We start from the raw sequence: 7,159 nt of genomic DNA, 5'->3' as shown, positions 1-7,159 counted from the left end.
AGTGGATTATCCAACAGCTATGCTCATGGATTTTTATCTGCTTTCTGTTTTTCATGATGGTAGAAAGAACATGGATTTTTAAATTACACAATGCATATGACATCATAGCTCTGGGCAGCTTTGGAGGAGAATTTAGCTATTTTTCCTTTATTTCTCTGAAATCTGAAAACTACTACAAACTCACGGGCTGTTTGAGAGGATTTCACAGGCTTGACTGATCATTTTCAGCTCACAAATCTCCACTGAGCCTCTTCACTTTTTCCCTTGCCCAGAAACACGCCTGCTCTTTTTATTCTTGATTTACAAGCCAAATTTGGCATGCAGTTCACTTACATATGCTGATTCAGGCTTATTGAAGGCAGGTGCACACTTTAATATATGTGGGTATAGGGACTCCCTTCCAGCCAATAAAAGAATACTGGGCATGCTCTCGTGTGGAATATCTGCCCGCTTTTATTCATAGACCTGAAAATCTGGGGCATTTGTATTGCTTTCACATATTACCATGAACAAATTGGGATAGGCAGAAATAATGTCCGAGCCCTACAATGGCACCATATTAAGGGAATTTGAGCCAAACTCTGCCTGAAAGGGATCCCAGAGCTGAGGGCTATGCTGTCTTGGTGCTTTTGTATTAACGCTATGTAAACACAGTCTCACTGCTCCACAGGGACAGGTAAATGCAATACCACATTTCCATCAAAGCAAGATGTGCGCACAGCCCTCCACTTGTACAAGAAAAGGAAGCCGCTCCAACAGATGCATCATTGTTTGTATTAGACAAAGCTATGAGCGAACAGTGGATATGAGAAGACCTCATTTAGTGACCTCCAAAGTTGCCTGCGTCATCGTGGTGACTGATCCTGGATGTGGTCCAACGCAGCTCTCAGGTGTAAGATGAAAACAGTGGAAGGTGACAGTATCTGATATTCACAGGTCAGAGCAGCAAGAACCTCATAAGTAGGTCTCCTCTGTCCCTGGGGCAGCCTAGTGGAGGAGAAGACAAGGGCAAGGTAGATGCCCCCTGTGCCTTACCCCCGTGTGCACAGACCCCTACAGTAGTGCCTGGAAGGGAAGTTGTTTCATGGTTTGCTAATACCCAAGGCAGATAATATGAACCAATGCAAGCTGAACAAAGGGTACACCTAGAGTATAAACAGTAGCTATCAAACATGTTACAGGGATGGAGGGATGGCTCAGTGGTTACATTGTTGCTCTTGCAAAAGACCTGGGTTTAATGCCTAGGATCCAATAGGCATATCCATGGTACACCTACACACATATAGGCAAAACATTCATATACATAGAGTAAAATAAATCCAAAATATATTTTTACAAAACATATGTTATAAGTGACTGTAAAAAATATGACTTGGACAATTGCTGTTAAATATAGACTCAAAAGGCGGATCTTGAAAGGATATAAAGACAGTGAAAAGGTGGGGCCCTCATCCTAGAGCAAGCAGCTACACCCAAGGATCTATGGAGTAGCTGTGCCTAACAGAACCCAGGCTGCTTTGACCCCTGCCTTATGCTTTCAATCACCAGTTTCACAGCCCATCTGAGCTCATTAGGTAATGCCTGTGATACTCCTCTGAGCTCACTAGGTAATGCTTGTGGTACCCCTTCCTCATCTATATCATCTGTGAACAGAGTCACGCAGAGCAGAGGTCAAGACTGGAACCTCGAAATCGTGAGAGCAAGCCTGGGGTATGGGGACAGGCAATGAATCTTAGCAATATTATGCTGTCATGAATGGAAGTCTTCACTGAAACTGACTATAAAATCCATTCCTGATTTTTAATTCTTCACCTTAAACTTCCACTTTGATGCAAAAAACAAAAACAAACAAACACACAAAAAAACTGTCCCAGAATCAACTAGAGTACTGAATCCATTGCGTCCTCCAAACATTCCTCCAACCCATTTTCTCCTTCATAAAGAATCACCATCGACTCTCTAAGAGAACTCCCACATACTTTGGTCTCCCTTGCACTCTTCTTGCAAAGTAACCTTTAAGTAAAGACAACCACAGCCCTAGCTAGGACCCTAGGAGTTGGGTACCACTGCCAGCTGAGCTGGAAACTGAACCATGTTATAAGCATGACTAAGCCAGACCATCTCTACAGGCAGCACATCATTGTAAGGTCTGGGAGACGTGAGGTGCAGACAGGAGAGAGCTCAGGAGTATAAGAGTGTTTCCTGCTCCTCAATAGGACTCTGGTTCAGTTCCCAGGACCCACAGTGGGGAGATCACAGCCACCTGAAACTTAGCTCCAGGGGATCCAACACCTTCTTCTGGTCTCCACAGACACCTGCACTCATGTGCACATATCCACACACAGATAAAGGCACACCGTTAAAATATAAATCTTGTTTTTAGTCAGTCTGAGAAAGGGAGGCTGCACCCCTATGGGTAAACATTGACCAAAGGATGGTTTTCTTCCTAAAAAAAAAAAAAAAAAATGCAGTGGTCACCTTTAAGCAAACCTAGAAAACACACGTTTGCAAAAATAGGCTCTCTCTTTCCATTTCCTTCTCCTGGACCAATATCATGGCAGCCTTATCTATATTTGATCTTTCTTCAATTTCTTTCTTTTGACTCCTCTCTATTCTACTTCCCCCCAATATGCGAAAAAATCATAGATCTTTCAATTTGCAAATTATTCATCCAGTCCAGGACTCATATCTGAAAATGTCTAGCAATCATACAATGAAAACAATCTAACAAAAATGCGAAAAGACACATGAAGAACATTCACCAAGGTAGACTGGACATGTCTACCAAGGAGGTCACGGGGCCGTCAGCACCAGCCAGCAGGCAAATCAAAATCAAACCTGTGGGACACAGCTCCACACACATAAGAATCCTGAAAGGACCAGGTTCTGAGACACTAGAAGCAGGTGAAGCATGCAGGTACTCCTAGGGAAGCCATGTTGACCAACCAACTGGAAACTTCCATGACCTTTTCGACCTGGTTCTGCTGACTCTGGAAGTTCTTTAGAAACACCCAAGGAGCTGAAGGGTCTGCACCCTATAGGTGGAACAACAGTAGGAACTAACCAGTACCCCGGAGCTCTTGACTCTAGCTGCATATGTATCAGAAGATGGCCTAGTTTAGTTGGCCATCACTGGGAAGAGAGGCCCCTTGGTATTGCAAACTTTATATGCCTCAGTACAGGGGAATGCCAGGGCCAAGAAGCGGGAGTGGGTGGGTAGGGGAGCAGGGCAGGGGGAGGGTATAGGGAACTTTCAGGTTAGCATTTGAAATGTATATAAAGAAAATATCTAAAAAAAGAAAGAAAGAAAGAGAGAGAGAGAGAGAGAGAGAAAGAAAGAAAGAAAGAACGAACGAACGAACGAACGAACGAAAGAAAGAAAGAAAGAAAGAAAGAAAGAAAGAAAGAAAAGAATCTGTCCCTGCTTCGCAGCAACACAACACCAGATTCATCTCCAGATAAAATGAGCACTATAAAACAAATTGTAGGCTGCCTGCGGAAGCATCAAGCATGAATTCGCAGCATGAGACTTACCTGGGTTTGCAGTCCTGATGTCAGCTTTCATCTCTGTAACCATGCTGACTTGGTAGCCCTTTCAAGGCAGGCGCTTCTAAAACAATGATGTTCTCCCCCCCCCCACCCCCGCCCTCCCCTGCCCCACAGTCCCTTCCTTGCCTGAGCCTTGTGCTCTGGAGTGGCTCAGGTCCAGCAGGACTTCATTCTCCCCATCCCCCCAAAGCCACAATCCTTCCTTTCATGTGCTATCGCTAATCTGTGGAATCTAAAATTCAGCTTTGCTCCTCAAAAGGTGGTGAGTGTGGTGTCATCGGTGCCCTTTGTTGGGACCTATCACTTCACATGACTTCATTTTCATGAGAGAAAGATGGGGTATTATATTCCCTCGCTCCCGCTCCGGGCTGTGCATCTACCAGGACAAGCCCAACACAGGGCCAATGTTCGCAGTCGGCTTTGTTCCTTCCACATGAGGGGTTTGACGGGGAAGTGAATGAAGGTTCAGGCCACAGATTGGTCTGAAACACCTCTGAGAAGCCCTCCACATGACTCACAGGTGCACAGTGTCCTGATCGTGCAGATGAGGTAGGATAAAGGTCGTTTTAGTTAGAGCCACCAACACACAATTTAGCACAGATATTTCCCCCAGGGACATATTTCCAAGGCGACCTGTGTATTATGACCAGATAGTCTCAGAGGAAAGTTTGCCTTGATCAAGTTTCCTTTGGGTTGATGAGATGTGGTACCCATGTCCATTGCTTTTCTCGTGGCTGTGATAAAATGCCTGGCAAAGCAACTTAAGCTTGAAAGAAGGCTTTATTTTGTATTTTTGGATTCTGGATGTTCAACCTGTCATGCCCAGGCAGGTCAAGTGGCAGAGGAAGGAGGCAATGTCATCCTCGTCCACAGCCGGGGAGCAGAGAGAGATGGATGTTGGCGCTCAGCTCACTGTCTCCAATCCAGGGCCGCAGCCTGTGGAATTGTATTAGCCACATTTAAGCTGGCTTTTGCCATCTCAAGTAACCTAATGTAGAAAATCCTTCTACGACATAACCAGAGATTCATTTCCATGGTGATTTCAAACCCCCATCAAGCCAACAATCAAGATTTGGCACCACAATCAATTGGTGGCTGATACAGCATTAAAGATCAATGGTGATCCACAAATCCAGGCTACCAGAGCCAGTAACAAGAACAGGATCCGTGCACACCCTCAACCACAAGACCACTCCAACCTGACATTGCTGCCAATGGTCACCTAGAACCTCAAAGCTCTGAGGAGTGGGGTGCATATCACAGCACAGTCTCCCTGATCACACTACATCACTGAAGTTGAGCCCTTCAAAGGAGATAAGACTACCAAGCAATGCCAGATTCCAGGAGAGTGAAGGCTAAGAGTTCACCAGGAACATAGAGATTAAGCCAGTAGCAAGATAGAGCTATAGAGGCATGCAGGGTACCAGACAGGGAAGGTAGGGTCCTTCCCAGCTATTTCTCTAAGCACTGTGGCTTCTTATGACACCATCGTCTCTCTCTCTCTCTCTCTCTCTCTCTCTCTCTCTCTCTCTCTCTCTCTCTCTGTGTGTGTGTGTGTGTGTGTGTGTGTGTGTGTGTGTGTGTGTGTGTGCGTGTGTGTGTGTGTGAGACTTGTATGCAGTTATTCGAATGCAATGTCAGTGTGTCATCATACTTCTCCATACATCTTCCCAAGGGTACTTTTCAAATAAGAGGCTTATCCAGTGACTTTCTACAAGGGAGAAAGCACAGAGACCATGACTTTCTCTTACCACTGTAGGAACCAGAAAAGCTCAGCTCTCAAGAATGGCCCCAAGCATATCAGGTGTTCAAGCCAACACGAAGGCAGTCAAGGATCTAGACCAGCAGTTCTCAACCTGTGTGTCTTGATCCCTTTCACAGGGGTCACCTGAGAAAACACAGATGTTCACATTATGATTCATGACAGTAACAACATTAAAGTTAGGAAATAGCAATAAAATAATTTTATGGTTAGGGGTCACCACAGTGGAACTACATTAAAGGGTCACAGCATTAAGAAGGTTGAGAACCACTGATCTACCATAGCAGTTATGTTCTACATAACCATTGGTCATGTTGGCTAACAGTTGTTAGCTACATCAACCAGAGCATATTTGAAGATAGGGTGGAAACAGCTGGTGCCTCTGATAGGATGGTGTAGTGTTAAAGGGCACACCACACCACTGCGCCAACCCAGTGCAGGAGTTTCAGAAAAGCAACAGGTCTGGCCACTGTCCTGTTCCCAGAGGGAAGGAAGAACCTCATGGTCCACAACTTTCATCCCCTGAGTCCATCCTGGTTCCTACACAGAAGAAATATAGCTTTAATTGTTCTCCAAATCAGGGTCCCACTTTACCCCTTGTAGACCAGGTGGACTTAAACTGAATAACAGTCATGGTGCATTTTATATGGAGGCCATGGAGAGGAGGCAGTAACTGTGCAAGACGATAAGGACATAGGACTGCCTCCAATCCACCCCTGCGCATCACAGGTAGCTCAAGATGCTCACACTCTGCTAACACATCGAAGAGAACGTGAAGTGACTGATAACCTTGGGCTATAATGCAAAACCTAGCCATCCAATAGGGAAAGAAAAGAAATGGAGGAAAGGGGAGGGGAAGGAAAAGGAGGGAGGCAAGCTCAGCTCTCATGAACTGCTAGAAAACAAAGATAGGCAAGAATACACCATCCAAGGCACTAGGTGAGGCAAGAAAAGTCAGAAGGTATCTTGGGAATTCATGGCAACTGAAGGAAAGTCAACCCATCCCCTGGGCAAACCCAGAAGCCTTTGGCTCCCAGGTTCCCACACACTGAACCCATCCCTTGACTGAACAAGAGAAGTGCCCAGCCTACCACCATAGACTCTGCTGGCTTCAGAACAAGGCCAGCCCTTCTTCTAACAACCTAGAGGAAGGCTCCAAACAAAGGCTGCCAGCCCCTCCAGGGCTGACACAAAACCTCACAGTTAAGAGGAAATGACAAAGGGGTCATATCTTACCAAGAAGAGTCACCTCAAACCCATTGGGCACCAGGTTCAAGGGCAAACTCCTGTGGAGCAAAGGATGTGATCAAACCATGCACGAAAGTACCTGAGATTCAGGAGCCCAAAGTCGGGGCAGGCGTCGGGAGGAGAAAAGTAAGACCTCCCCTTACTGTATTAACAGCAGCAAAACTTCATCTGACAAAATAACACACAGCGTAAATAGAGAGAAACAATTATGCCTGGACTCTGGAAGTGCACCGAACGGCTCATTTTAGATCAAAGCGTTTAAAGATAAACACACTATAGGGAACGAGGGCACAGGATGAGGGGGAGGCTGAAAGCTGCCTTCCACCTCTCTCCCAGCCATCCCTCCCAGAAGCACTTGCTCTCTCATACCACAGTAATCAGTAAAAGCCCTTTCCCTGCAGGGAGGATGGGGGAGCCTGGCAGGCGAGAGAAGTGTTTGGCTCTGTTTTTCTTCTACCCCAGATATCAGTGCTGAAGACCTCTCATGAGCTAGGTCCTTCACAGGTCCCTGTATGTCCTCACGGGTAACCACACATGCTCCCACTTCAGTCGGGAAACCCAGGATCTGATTGCTGGCAAGGTTTGCCCACGACCGCACAC

The 7,159-nt window shown here is 45.9% G+C and overlaps 1 long non-coding RNA gene across 2 annotated transcripts; it reads right to left on the bottom strand.

Annotated features, from left to right (window-relative positions):
* Positions 1 to 4,310: 4,310 nt before the first annotated feature.
* Gm33321 lies at positions 4,311 to 6,882 on the bottom strand. Of its 2 annotated transcripts, none has more exons than XR_383465.3 (3): positions 6,548 to 6,882; positions 5,301 to 5,437; positions 4,311 to 4,485 (listed from the first exon to the last, which is right to left on the bottom strand). It is a non-coding gene; the product is annotated as a predicted gene, 33321 (long non-coding RNA). The 2 variants fall into 2 exon arrangements; XR_383463.3 differs by having other exon boundaries at positions 6,639 to 6,882.
* Between the last annotated feature and the right edge of the window lie 277 nt (positions 6,883 to 7,159).

Source organism: Mus musculus, chromosome 14 (assembly GCF_000001635.26).
Source record: "Mus musculus strain C57BL/6J chromosome 14, GRCm38.p6 C57BL/6J".
NCBI lineage: Eukaryota > Metazoa > Chordata > Mammalia > Rodentia > Muridae > Mus > Mus musculus.
Note: the sequence above shows the minus strand (reverse complement) of the source record. Positions and strands in the feature narration are given on the sequence as shown.